The sequence below is a fragment of the Cervus elaphus genome, chromosome 8 (assembly GCF_910594005.1).
Source record: "Cervus elaphus chromosome 8, mCerEla1.1, whole genome shotgun sequence".
NCBI classification, from domain to species: domain Eukaryota; kingdom Metazoa; phylum Chordata; class Mammalia; order Artiodactyla; family Cervidae; genus Cervus; species Cervus elaphus.
The window spans coordinates 53,924,285-53,939,366 of NC_057822.1; the positions used below are offsets into that span (position 1 = coordinate 53,924,285).

Genomic DNA, 15,082 nt, shown 5'->3' on the forward strand with positions numbered 1-15,082 from the left:
TGAAAGCCTGGGGCAGAGGGAGAAGAAAAGCCTGTGGGTGTTCCACTGCTTACAAGCCCTAGCTGAAAGCAGAAAACTGGGCAGCAATTACCATGCCCTCTCCATTATTTCCAGAGAATTACCCAGGAACATTACTGGAAATGAGCTGTCTTGTCCAGTCAGCTCCCACTCTCTCAGGAAGGCTAGAGCCCTGTGAATTTCACAACCCTTGCAGGTTCTTGGGAAATGCATTATGAGTTTCCAAATCTCTTGCTCAGCCTTGATAAAATTCCCAAGTGATTGTGAATGTGAAAATAAAACCCAACGCTGTTTTGTGCCTTGGTATTTATGAATAAGACAGGAATTGAAAATTGCATGTAAGTAACTTGGACTCCACAATCATACAGATTTTTGGCACTTGGTGGAAACCACAGCCCCTATATGGAAGAAATAAATATGGTTAATGATACAGGCTAACTCTTGTGAGTCAGAAACTACTGAAATACCTCAGTAATTCATGGAATTTTAGGGCTAGTAGAAACTTATAGGTTATCTACTTTGTACTTTCATGTCATGAATTTGAGACCAGAGAGATTAAGTCATTTATTGATGGGCACTCAGTTCATATGGCAGAAAGAATACTTAGCTTAGAACGAGAAAACATGAACTTGAGTCTTCACCCTGCCCCTTTCTGGTGGTGATTTTCAAACAAGCCAGAGAACCTCAATTTCTGTATTGGCACAGTGGAGTAACTTATGCCCCAAACAGACTGTGACTATTGCTTTGGTGGGTAGGAACAATGAGGTGCCCCCAGGAACTTGGGAATAATTTGGCTCTTACAGAGTCAAACTAGTAAAATTCACACACAATAGATGAGAAAGATACATGAAATTATAAATTTATCACAGAAGAGTTGTTTTTAAAATGTCTATTTTTCCCCTGATTTTATAGAGGGGGAATGTGTCCATTTTACCTGGGGGGGCGGGGGGGAGAGACAATAAAGGAGAAAATATGGATTACTCATGACTCATGGTAAATGCATGCCAGATGTTGTGGAAGAATTTCTCATGTACATGTAATCACACTGTATATACTTTTGGCACTTAGCGAGATACTGGTATAATCATTCAATGTATTTGAGAGCACTCAGAATTCCAAACAAAATAAAGTGGGTTTAACATCTGGGAAGGCAATCTGATCTGAAATGTGATGGTAAGATGATAATCCAATGAAAACCTGAGTGAATAAAATAAAGTGATTGGCAAGACGTAAAGCGAAAGGAGACTCCAAATGCAGAGCGTGCACCAGGGCGGCGCTGGGTGAGGCTCTGTACACGCTGCTTCACTCGATCGGCTCAGCTGCCCCACAGAACAGCGACCGCTGCCATTCCCATTCTTCACAGGAAGAAACTGACAGGCAAGGGAATTTAGTAACCTATCCAACATCATGCAATTAACGTGTTAGGCATTGGACCCTTGGGCACTTCCAGGGTCTGATTTGTTTAATTCATATTTTATTTTTACTAAAGTTATACATACACATAATTTAAAGAATCGGAGTTCTTTGAGGTTTATTTGAAAACAACAGTCTCTGGTCTTTATCTCCCTATCCTATTTCTCACAGTCTAGAGTCATTCCCTACCTAAACAGCTGATTCTTAAGGAATTTGCCTCCGTATCACTAAATAACATATTTGAATTCTTACTTCGTGGGTTTTACATTTTAGACATTCTTTATTGTCATTCCACTGTAGAAAATGAGGATTTAGTCCTCTGTCTTCCACATCCCCCACTCCCATTGTGAGCTCTCTTCCCCTCTGCCCATTCTGTGTAGTCTGCTGTGGCCTGAATGTGGCTCTCCAAAATTCATTTGTTGAAATTTAATTCCCAATGTGATAATATTTGGAATTAGGCCCATTCCATGGTGGTTAGGCCTTGAGAGTAAAGCCCTCATGACTGGAAATGGTGCCCGTATAAAAGAGAACCCAGAGAGATTTCCTTGCCCCTTCTGCCATGTAAAGTGAAAGTGAAAGTCGCTCAGTCATGTCTGACTCTTTGCCACCTCATGTACTATACAGCCCATGGAATTCTCCAGACCAGAATATTGGAGTGGATAGCCTTTCCCTTCTCCAGGGGATCTTCCCTACCCAGGGATCAAACCCAGGTCTCCCATATTGCAGGCAGATGCTTTATGAGCTGAGCCGCAAGGGAAGCCCAAGAATACTGGAGTGGGTGGCCTGTCCCTTCTCCAGCAGATCTTCCGAACCCAGGAATTGAACCTGGGTCTCCTGCATTGCAGGCAGATTCTTTACCAACTGAGCTATCAGGGAAGCCCTTCTGGCATGTAAGGTTAGAGCAATAAGGCATCATCTATGAACCAGGAAGTGGACACTCACCAGATATCAAATTTCCCAGTGCCTTCATCCATGGACTTTCCAGCCTCCAGAACAGTGAGATATAAATTTCTGTAATTTACAAACCACCTAGCCTGTTGTATTTTGTTTGGTGGCCTGAACAGACTTAAGACAGTCATACAGTGATTTTCATTACATCTAATATGCTTTGTTAGATGTCCTTGCCCCTCTTATTTTGGATTTTTTGTTTATTCCTCAGTACAAATTTATTGTGTTCCTACTATGTGCTAGACACTATTATAGGTGCTATCCTATGTCAATGAAAATTATCATGATATTTTTCAGGTGGGCATCTTTTTTACCCATTGTTATAGGTAGTTGGTGGGCTCTTCACCTTGGAAAATGGGATTGCAGGATATTTCTGTCATAAAGGTGGTGTCATCTGCACATCTGAGGTTATTGATATTTCTCCTGGCAATCTTGATTCCAGTTTGTGCTTCATCCAGCCCAGTATTTTGCATGATGTACTCTGCATATAAGTTAAATAAACAGGGTGACAACATACAGCCTTGACATACTCCTTTCCCGATTTGGAACCAGTCTGTTGTTCCATGTCCAGTTCTAACTGTTGCTTCTTGGCCTGCATGCAGATTTCTCAGAAGGTAGGTCAGGTAGTTTAGTATTTCCATGTCTTTAAGAATTTTGCACGGCTTGTTGTGATCCACACAGTCAAAGGCTTTGGCATATTCAATAAAACAGAAGTAGATGTTTTTCTGGAACTCTTGTGCTTTTTCGATGATTCAGCGGATGTTGGCAATTTGACCTCTGGTTTATTTGCCTTTTCTAAATCCAGCCTGAACACCTGGAAGTTCACAGTTCACATACTGAACCTGAAGCCTGGCTTAGAGAATTTTGAGCATTACTTTGCTAGCATGTGAGATGAGTGCAATTTCGCAGTAGTTTGAGCATTCTTTGGCATTGCCTTTCTTTGGGACTGGAATGAAAATTGACCTTTTCCAGTCCTGTGGCCACTGCTGAGTATTCCAAATTCGCTGGCATATTGAGTGAAGCACTTTAATAGCATCATCTTTTAGGATTTGAAATAGCTCCACTGGAATTCCATCAACTCCACCAGCTTTGTTCATGGTGACGCTTCCTAAGGCCCACTTGACTTCGCATTCCAGGATGTCTAGCTCTAGGTGAGTGATCACACCATCATGGTTATCTGAGTCATGAAGATCTTTTTTGTATAATTCTTCTGTGTATTCTTGCCATCTCTTCTTAATATCTTCTGCTTCTGTGAGGTCCATACCATTTCTGTCCTTTATTGAGCCCATCTTTGCATGAGATGTATCTTTAATTTTCTTGAAGAGATCTCTAGTCTTTCCTATTCTATTGTTTTCCTCTATTTCTTTGCATTGATCACTAAGGAAGGTTTTCTTGTCTCTCCTTGATATTCTTTGGAACTCTGTATTCAAATGGGTATATCTTTCCTTTTCTCCTTTGCCTTTTGCATCTTTTCTTTTCTCAGCTAGTTGTAAGGCCTCCTCAGACAACCACTTTGCCTTCTTGCCTTTCTTTTTCTTGGGGATGGTTTTGATCACTGCCTCCTATACAATGTCACAAACCTCCATCCATAGTTCTTCAGGCACTCTGTCTATCAGATCTAGTCCCTTGAATCTATTTCTCACTTCCACTCTATAGTCATAGGGATTTGATTTAGGTCATACCTGAATGGTCTAGTGGTTTTCTCCATTTTCTTCAATTTCAGTCTGAATTTGGCAATAAGGAATTCATGATCTGAGCCACAGTAAGCTCCTGGTCTTGTTTTTGCTGACTGTATAGAGCTTCTCCATCTTTGGCTGCAAAGAATATAATCAATCTGATTTTGGTATTGACCATCTGGTGATGTCCATGTTTAGAGTCTTCTCTTGTGTTGTTGGAAGAGGATGTTTGCTATGACCAGTGCATTCTCTTTGCACAACTCTTAGTCTTTCACCTCCTTCGTTTTGTGCTCCAAGGCCAAATTTGCCTGTTACTCCAGGTATCTCTGGACTTTCTACTTTTGGATTCAAGTCCCCTATCATGAAAAGACATCTTTTTTGGGTGTTAGTTCTAGAAGGTCTTATAGGTCTTCATAGGACTGTTCAACTTCAGCTTCTTCTGCATTACTGTTTGGGGCATAGACTTTGATTACTGTGATATTGAATGGTTTGCCTTGGAAATGAACAGAGATCATTCTGTTGTTTTTGAGATTGCATCCAAGTACTGCATTTCAACTGTTTTGTTGACTATGAGGGCTACTCCATTTCTTCTAAGGGATTCTTGCCCACAGTTGTAGATATAATGGTCATCTGAGTTAAAGTCACCAATTCTAGTCCATTTCAGTTCACTGATTCCTAAAATGTCGATGTTCACTCTTGCCATCTCCTGTTTGACCACTTCCAATTTGCCTTGATTCATGGACCTAACATTCCAGATTCCTATGCGATATTGCTCTTTACAGCATCGGACCTTGTTTCTATCACCAGTCACATCCACAACTGGGTGCTGTTTTTGCTTTGACGCCACCTCCTCATTCTTTCTGGAGTTATTTCTCCACTGATCTCCAGTAGCATATTGGGCACCTATCGACCTGGAGAGTTCATCTTTCAGTGTCCTATCTTTTTGCCTTATCATACTGTTCATGGGGTTCTCAAGGCAAGAATGCTGAAGTGGTTTGCCATTCCCTTCTCCAGTGGACCATGTTTTGTCAGAACACTACACCATGACCCATCCGTCTTAGGTGGCCCTACACTGCATGGCTCATAGTTTCATTGAGTTAGACAAGGCTGTGATCCATGTGATCAAATTTGTCAGTTTTCCTTGATTGTGATTTTCATTCTGTCTGCCCTCTGATGGAGAAGGATAAGAGGCACATAGAAGCTTCCTGATGGCAGAGAGTGACTGAGGGGGAAATGGTCTTGTTCTGATGGGTGGGGCCATGCTCAGTAAGTCTTTAATCCAATTTTCTGTTGATGGGCTGGACTGTGTTCCCTCCCTGTTGTTTGACCTGAGGCCAAACTATAGTGGAGGAGATGGAGATAATGGGGACCTCCTTCAAAAGGTCCCATTCATGCCCTGCTGTATGCAGTGTGCCCTAAGCTGCAGTGGGCCACTGCTGACCCACACCTCTGCTGGAGACTCCTGGACACTCATGGGCAAGTCTGGGTCAGTCTCTTGTGGGGTCACTGCTCCTTTCTCCTGGATCCTGGTGTACATAAGCTTTTGTTTGTGCCCTCCAAGAGGCACTTCCCTGTCCTGTGTAAGTTCTGGCAGCTCTTTGGTGGGGTTGATGATGACCCCCTCAAGAGGGCTTATGCCACACCCAGGTCTGCTGCAGCCAGAGCCCCTGCCCCTGCAGCAGTCCACTGCTGACCTGTACCTCCACAGGAGACACTCAAAGACGGTTCTGGCTCAGTTCCCGTGGGGTTGTTTTAGTAACCCTATTATTAGATATTGGATCTCCTATACTGCTCCTTAATTTTCAACTTTTCTCTCCTACTATCTGTATGTTAGTCTTTTCTTCTTTTCTACCTCTTGGGAGAATGCTTTAACTTTATCTTTTAGCCCTTATATTGAATTTCTCATTTCTAATGTCATATTTTTAATATCTAAGTTCCTTTTGAGTTTATTGACTGTTCCTTTTATAGACAACCCTGTTATTGTTTCATATCTTCTCTTATCTCTCTGAAGACAAGATAGTTTGTTTTCTAAATTTTCTATTGACAGTGTTTGTTTCCTTTAAGTTGCTTTCTTCTGTTTGTTTTGGTCTGTAGCTTGCATTAATAGGCATTCCTCAAATATCTGGTGATCACTGACTGTGATTATTTTAAGAGCAGGGCACTGAAAAGAGGATGTGCTGCATGTGAAAGGGGATTCTCCATTGAATTTACTACAGGATGATGTAACATAGGCCAACATACAGGACCATGTCAGTATTTTTTCTCTTAGGCTGATTACCCAGAGGATTCTTCCAGCCTTTTGCCAAGAAAACATATGCCTAGCTAACAGTGTTCTGGGGACCAAGTGGAGGAAGAAGATTGTTGAAGTGTCAACACACAACTTAATTATTTACACTTAATTCCCCAGTCTCCAGTGTAGTAGTCCTCTTCCTTTCCTGGTAGCCTCAGTCTAGAGTACCCCTGTTAGTTCTTGGCATGGGAATAAGCCTTCAGTTCCATACTGAATGAGGAAGAATTGGTCTCTTGCCTGCAAGGAATAGGAGTTGGGAATTAGGAATCTGATCCACCAGCTTCTTAAACAGACTTTCCACCAAAGCCCAGTGTAACCCACTCTCATTCTCGCTCACTAAAGTATCTGTTACTCACATTTTTTAGGGCTCTGTATTATAAATTGGATTGGTTATCATTAAGTTTAAGATTCAGCTTTCTTGACTGTCCTAATTCAGTTAGTACTTGTTTCTCTGCTTCCTAGTTTTTTTAAATTTTATTGCTGTTTTCTCCTATCCTATTCCCTTTGTCCTTGTGCATTTATGTTTTGTTAAAAAAATCATTCTGTTGTTTTCTTAACTGGGCAAAAGAAGGAAGGGGTTTGAATGTTTATGTTCAATCTGACATCTTTAACTGGACTGACCCAGATCCTAAGCCATTATCAGTGTGTTACAGAAAAATTTGCAAGATTTGTTCTAACTACTCTAGAAAGACAGATACTAAACCCAGCAAACAAAAACACAGCCACCATAGAGCTATGTTAGATAAACATAGTTGGATGCAATGTCCATCAGGACTCCCTATCTTTTGTTTGAATTCCATGCTCATTGGAAATCTTCTAATTATATGAAATTCAACATGTCTAAGGCAAAATTCATAATAATCTAACACCCATACTAGGTTCTCTTACAGTGTTCATCATCTTAGTAAGTGGTACCTCATTCTTTCAGTTACTCATGTCAGAAACATAGGAGTCATCCTGTCTTTTTCCCTCCTTAGCCACCATGGTAACTAACAATGAGTCCTGCTTATTAAATATTTATAACATGAGTCCATTTCTTCCCATCTGTCCTGTGAAAACACCCATTCAAATCACCAGTACATCTCACTCACACTTCTCCTGTTGTCTCCTTACTGATCTCCCTGTAAAAATTACAGCCCCCTTACCTGTCCATTTCCCACAATGCAGTCATAGTCACCTTTGCAAAATGCAGGTCAGATCTTGTCCTACACAATCTGCTTAGACTCTTCAGTGACTTCCCACTACTCTGTAGAAAAGAACATGACCCTTAGCAAGGCCTGTAAGGGCCTGCAGGAACCCGCCTCTCCTCTGGCCTTATCTAGTGGTACTCCTCCCCTTGCTGTCAGCACCCCAGCCACACTGCCTTTCTTTCTGATCCTCATTTCTCCCCATTCTCTACCCACCTCCCACCCTCACCACAGGCCCCTTCAGGCAAAGCAACTCCCTCCCACAGCTGCCTCAAACAGCCTAACCGCCCCCTTCACTTAGCTCCAGGCTCTTACTGACTGCTTTGGTCTTGGTTCTAGAGTTAACCTCCTCAGGGAAACCTGGTGAGGTCAGGCTTCTGTTTAATATAGTCACACAGAAACATGCTTCATGTCTTTATAGTACTTATCTCGCTTATTAACTACATCCTCATTCTTTATTACAGCTTTATTAATATCTGTCTCTCCTGCCAGATTGTAAGCATTATAAGAGCAAAGAGCATGTCTATTATTTTTCATCACTATTTTTTCAGAATGTGGCTGATTCTTTTAAGGATTGGTTTAAAAAGAAAAAGTAATATGGATCTTGCTTGACATCTTCAAATTAAGAATTTCAAAGTGCTGAATATCATACGATATTTCCTTTAAAGATTCAAGGTCACCATTATAAAAACACATGATGCAATATAGTAAATTTCTTAGTTTTTTGAGGGTATAGGGGCATCGACCGTGATGTTAAATAGCCTCAGATTGATTGTCCAGAAAAAAAGTGAGGCAATTTTGAAGTTATCAAAGGGAAACTGAATTTTTTTAATGCTTAGAAGACGAATGGATTGGTTCAATTACCATCTTTGAATATAAGAAGCATTTAATAACAATTATCATCATTATTGAATACTTTGCATATACCAGTAGTAATCAAGAGCTTTAAAAACATTACTTCATTTAATCCTCATAGCAGTTCTCTGAGGTAGCTAATTGTTAGCATTTTCATTTTACCAATGAAGAAACTCAGGTAGGTTAAGGAAGAGGCTGAGAAGCTGTGGGCCCAAGGCAACCTGACTCTAGAGTCTGTAGGTTTAATCCCTTTAACGAAAAATATGATGAGCAATTCCTTTTAAGAGGCCAGAAATTTGACCAAGAAAAACATCTTAAATGAGGGAGAGCCTTCATCTGGACGCAAGGAAGAACCATTTACAATATTAGCCATTTTTAATAAGTAAGTTTCATGTATATTCTGATTAACTTTGAAAACTAGAGTTGACAGGAGTATAGCCCAGTTCAGTTCAGCTCAGTTCAGTTGCTCAGTCATGTCCAACTCTTTGCGAGCCCATGGACTGCAGCATGCCAGGCTTCCCTGTCCATCACCAACTCCCGGAGCTTACTCAAACTCATGTCCATCAAGTCAGTGATGCCATCCAACCAACCCCAGAGGGGTCAGTTAATCATATATTTAAGAATAGGGCTTGGACCTGATGATTTTTTTATATCTTCTGATCTCCAGTTCTCCAACTCTGAAAGGTTGTTTAGTGCCAAATTATCTTTTGTCTTCAACATTTTCCCCGGTTGAAAGTTTGCCTAATGCAGTCAACTCTTTTATCCTATTATCCCAGGTTAGCTTATCCAAGGCACATCTTCCTTTATTGAGTTTAGTAGTCACTGTGCTTAATGACTTGCTGTGCTAACAACTTGGCATATGCTTCATCCACAGTCAGCACCTACTCAGTTTAATTACTTGCTTTGTTGATGTTATACTGTCTTTAGGAAAACACTTTGAAATCTAAATCTTAACCAACTCAGGTAGTACCACCCCGCACACACCCCAAATGAGATCATAAATAATACCAAAAAGGAAGAAAAAGGAGAAGAATTTAAAGAAATCGACATGATTGTCAGGAAGAATTTGATGCATTCAACATGAAAAAAAAGACAGTTTGACAATCAGAACAGCAAAGGTCCAGGAAGACTAAATCATTCTTTAAAATAATCTTGAGGCTTGCTAAAAGTATGCTAAGGATACACTGCAGAAATAGGTTAGATTTTTAAACACCAAGAGAGCTCAACTCTATGGGGCAAATTTATGTCTTGTCAGCTGCTGTGTAAAGGAAAGCATGCCAGAGTCAAGTCCCCTCATCTCTTCCCTGGACTTTCCATGGAGCTGCCCTGATCTAGGAAAGCATTTATTCTCCAGTCTTTATGCAAGAGGAATTCCATTCCATTGCCCTCACCATGTTCTCTGCTACAGGATTCAGACAAATGGCCCACACTTGATTTGGGCAAATGCTTATCTGTCGTTGTTCAGTCGCTCAGTCATGTTCAACGCTTTGTGACCTGATGGACTGCAGCATGCCAGGCTTTCCTGTCCTTCACCAGGTCCTAGTTTAATCAAATTCATGTCCATTGAGTTGGTGATGCCGTCCAACCATCTCATCCTATGCCACCCTCTTCTTTTCCCTTCTGTCTTTCCCAGCATCAGGGTCTTTTCCAGTGAGTCAACTCTTCACATCAGGTTGCCAAAGTACTGGGGCTTCAGCTTCAGTGTCAGTTGTTTCAATGAATATTCAGGATTGATTTTCTTTAGGATTGACTGGTTTGATCTCCTTGCAGTCCAAAGGACTCTCAAGAGTCTTCTCTAACACCAAAGTTCAAAAGCATCAATTCTTTGGCACTCAGCCTTCTTTATGGTCCAACTCTCACATCCATACATGTGAGATGGATGAATGTTTGTTTAAAGACCTTAAAACCTTAAAATCTGTGGTTCAACTTCACCAAGTGCCATTTGTTTACCTGTCTTATCTTTGAGAACATCCTCTAGTCCTCTACTGAATCATTAGAAGAGATGGGAAATAAAAGATGAATTGTGTATCTCTTTGGACTCTTGGCAAGTTCTCTGTAGGACTGTCTTTGGCTTAGTCAACTGAAAAACAAAAAACCACAATAGGAGTTTAATCTGGTTTGTGGAATTTGAGATCAAATGGTCAGGGTCACCTCTGTGCAGCAGCCAACCCGTAGCTTCTGTAAGATTTTAATGAAATATAGCACTTGATATAAATATAAATATATTAGCAATTTTGATTGTCTTCACAGGAAAGGGCCAGTGCCCCCAGATGACCAGAGATACACCTATATGTGAAGATGATTGACATTATTATTCCCTAAATACACTAAAGCTCTAATTTATAAGGTTTATCATATTTGGAATTCTTAGTTCAGTGTCTATCTCATTCCCATGTTCATTGCAGGCTTTGTCTGCCCAACTCTGAATGGCATCCAGGGAACTGTGTGCTGCAATACCCAACTGCTCCCACTTTATACTCTATACTTATACTCTAAGCCCTTCCCCAGATCATGATCTTTTATGAGGCGAAGGGGATTACAACTGTCTTCACTGATGCAATATTTAGCAGAATGCTTGTCATAAATTGAAATGCTCAGTAAATAGGTGGGTGGAGGATTAAGAAATAAATTAATGGCCTGAATGTGTTTTCTTACTTTCCTCAGGAACCTGGGAATGTCACTTAATCTCAGTTTTTCCACATCTGGCTGTACTTCAGGGCTGTACACCTTGGGAGGTTTTTAAAAAACAGGGATCACTCTCCACCTCCAGGCATGCCAAGCAACAGTTTACATAACTCTCATGAGTGACTGTGATGTGCTGCTAAATCTGAGAAAGAAAGGGTCTAACTTCACTTTGCTCATTTGGGAAACAATTGGCCCTGCTGCCTCACAGGATGTCATTAAGGTAAAATATCTTAAAGTGGGCAACATACTCTAGCAAAGAGGGGTGCTGTGTATGACTGTACAAGGTAGGACAGGAGTGGAGGCTGACCAAATAGACCTGCCAGAGAAAACAAACACATAGTTTCACAACCCAAGTGGCACATAATCACGACTTGTCAAATTCTAAGATTTCAATAGAACCTGAAGTTTCCTGAACAAATCAACTCCTCACCTATTTGCCTATAAATCACCTATATTTCCCTTCGGCTAATCTTGGCAATAAAGCAACTGTTTTATATAAAAATATAAGAAGTTTATTGGAAAGAGTAGTTTGAAGAAAGAAGATTTATTCATTCCTGGCTGTATTTATCTACTTGCTCAACTGGTCATAATTAGTCATTTCTATCTCATGCAAGATGATACTTCAGGCTATTAAACCCCTAATATCACATCAAGACAATTGTTGCAGATACCATCAACGCTCCACCTAGATTCCTTGGATTCCCTTGTTGTATCTGTCCACTCCCCTACCCACCCCCACCCCCTGCCCTAACTTCTGCAAGACTAACTTTAGCATAACTTCTGGACCTTCTACAGAGAACTGCCCTTGGGCTACAACAATCTCTTAGGCAGGATGCACTGGGAGCCAGAAATGGGGAATGGGATGGAAGGAAGTTGATGTTCTTCCCCGTCACCCCAGGGCAACAGGTAGCCAACTTCTGAATAATAGAGGAGGAGGAGTATGAAAGCCCAGATCACTTGCCTTGAGACAGAATAAACTATGCAATGTCATTTACACACCAGAGTTCCACGCCTTATTCTATGGCCTCCACTCCCTTGCTGGTTTCTTATTTAAGAACTTCCTTCATAATCATTTGCATGTGAACCTTGATCTTAGCATCTTCCTCATAACTTCCTATCTTGCTCAGCTATAGGCATTTTAACTTAAAAATAACTTTCATTTGCATTTGTGTGCTTATTCAGATGGAATGTGCCTTTATGGGTCATAAGAGTTAAGTCAGTTGATTTCTTCTTTTGTGATCTCAAGTCCTTTGCCCATTTCATTAATTCAGATTAGATTCTTTTGTTTTTTGAGGTGTAGTTTACATACAGACAAGTAAACAAATCTTAGTGTACAGTCTAATGAATTTTTACTTATGTACACACCCATGTAACCACCACCCAGATCGATATAGAACATTTTTGTGCATGTGTGATATAGTTGATTTATAATATATGTTTCAGGTGTACAACAATTCCCAAAGAAAGGCAATGCCAAAGAATGCTCAAACTACTGAACAATTGCACTCATTTCACACGCTAGTAAGGTAATGCTCAAAATTCTTCAAGCTAGGCTTCAACAGTACGTGAACTGTGAACTCCCAAATGCTCAAGCTGGACTTAGTAAAGGCAGAGGGACCAGAGATCAAATTGCCAACCTCTGTTGGATCATCGAAAAAGCACAAGAGTTCCGGAAAAACATCTATTTCTCTTTATTGACTATGCCAAAGCCTTTGACTGTGTGGATCACAACAAACTGTGCAAAATTCTTAAAGAGATGGGAATAACAGACCACCTGACCTGCCTCTTGAGAAATCTGTATGCAGGTCAGGAAGCAACAGTTAGAACTGGACATGGAATAACAGACTGGTTCCAAATCGGGAAAGCAGTACGTCAAGGCTGTATATTGTCACCCTGCTTATTTAACTTGTATGCAGAGTACATCATGCAAAATGCTGGGCTGGAGGAAGCACAAGCTGGAATCAAGATTTCTGGGAGAAATATCAATAACCTCAGATATGCAGATGACACCACCCTTATTGCAGAGAGTGAAGAACTAAAGAGCCTCTTGATGAAATTGAAAGAGGAGGGTGAAAAACTTTGCCTAAAACTCAACATTCAGAAAACTAAGATCGTGGCATCTGATCCCATCACTTCATGGCAAATAGATGGAGAAACAATGGAAACAGTGAGAGACTTTATTTTTGGGGGGCTCCAGAATCACTGCAGATGGTGACTGCAGCCACAAAGTTAAAAGGCACTTGCTCCTTGGAAGAAAAGCTATGACTAACTTAGACAGCATAGTAAAAAGCAGAGACATTACTTTGTCAACACAGGTCTGTCTAGTCAAGGCTATGGTTTTTCCAGTGGTTATGTATGGATGTGAGAGTTGGACTATAAAAAAAACTGAGCGCCGAAGAATTGATGCTTTTGAACTGTGGGGTTGGAGAAGACTGTTGAGAGTCCCTTGGACTGCAAGGAGATCCAACCAGTCCATCCTAAAGCATATCAGTCCTGAATAGTCATTGGACAGACTGATGTTGAAGCTGAAACTCCAATACTTTGGCCACCTGATTCGAAGAACTGACTCACTGGAAAAGACCCTGATGCTGGGAAAGACTGAAGGTGGGAGGAGAAGAGAATCACAGTGAATCACAATTTTTAAAGGTTATAATTCATTTACAGTTATTATAAAATATAGACTATATTCCCTGTGCTCTACAATATATCCTTATAGCTTATTTATTTTAAACACAGTAGGTTGTGTCTCTTAAACCACTACCCCTATCTTGCCTCTCCCCCCTTTCCTCTCTCCACTGATAACCATTATCTGTGAGGTTTTTTTTTTTTTAATATTTACTAGTTTTATTTTTTTAGATTCCATGTATTTTATAACATATTTATCTTTCTCTGTATGATTTATTTCACTAAGCTAATACCCTCCAAGTCCATCCATATTGTTGTAAATGGCAAAATTTCCTTCTTTTTTATGTCTGAGTCGTATTTTATCACACACACACACTCCACATCTTCTTTATTGATTCATCTGTTGATAGAAACTTAGGTTTCCTCCGTATCTTAGCTGTTTAAATAGTGCTGCTATGAACATTTGGGTGGATAAGGATGTAGAATACTTTTAGCACCCAGAACTCCTCCATACCTTCTCCCAGTCAGTAGTCACCACTCCCAAATATTCTAATCTCTGTCATCATAGATAAGTTTACCCTGTATTATACGTCTTACAAATGGAAACATCCTGTATGTATTCTTTTGTCAGGCTTCTTTCATTCACCATTGTGTTTGGGAGATTCATCCATGTTGCATATATCATTTATTCTTTTTCTTTGCTGTGTTATTATTCTACTGTATGGATATACCACAATTTATTTACTCATCCTATTGTTTACAGAAATTTGGGTTGTTTGCAGTTTGGAACTATTACAAATAAGGCTGCTATAAACATTCTTTACATATCTTTTGGCAGATATAATCACACACTTATGGATTTATACACAGGACTGGAATTGCTGCATCATAGGTTATATGATTGACTAGCTTTGGTTGGTGCTATAGCAAGCTTATTAAGTCTTTGTTCTATTTAGGTAAATTTCCCCCTTACTTGATTGTTTATCTTTTTAACTATGGTTAATTTCTTTTCCCAAGTTTTATTGCAGAAAAAATTTCATACATAAAATTCACCCCTTGTAAGTGTAAAGTTTAAGAGTTTTTGCTAGGATTATTGTTGGAAAGGGCTTCCCTGGTGTCTCAGACGGTAAAGAATCTGCCTGCAATGCAGGAGACCTGGGTTCAGTCCCTGGGTTGGGAAGATCCCCTGGAGGAGGGTATGGCAACCCACTCCAGTATTCTTGCCTGGAGGATCCCCATGGACAGAGGAGCCTGGTGGGCTACAGTCCCCGGGGTTGCAAAGAGTTGGACATGACTGAGCGACTAAGCACATTGTTGTGTAATTACTGCTACAATGAAGATAGAGAACAGGTCCATCACCCTAATTATCTTTTATTTTAACATAG

General features: G+C 40.4%; 1 long non-coding RNA gene across 1 annotated transcript; it reads left to right on the top strand.

The window, feature by feature from the left end:
• Nucleotides 1-3,477: 3,477 nt before the first annotated feature.
• Nucleotides 3,478-12,778, top strand: LOC122698964. Its single transcript, XR_006342470.1, has 3 exons — nucleotides 3,478-3,530; nucleotides 11,052-11,292; nucleotides 12,516-12,778. It is a non-coding gene; the product is annotated as an uncharacterized LOC122698964 (long non-coding RNA).
• Nucleotides 12,779-15,082: the final 2,304 nt, after the last annotated feature.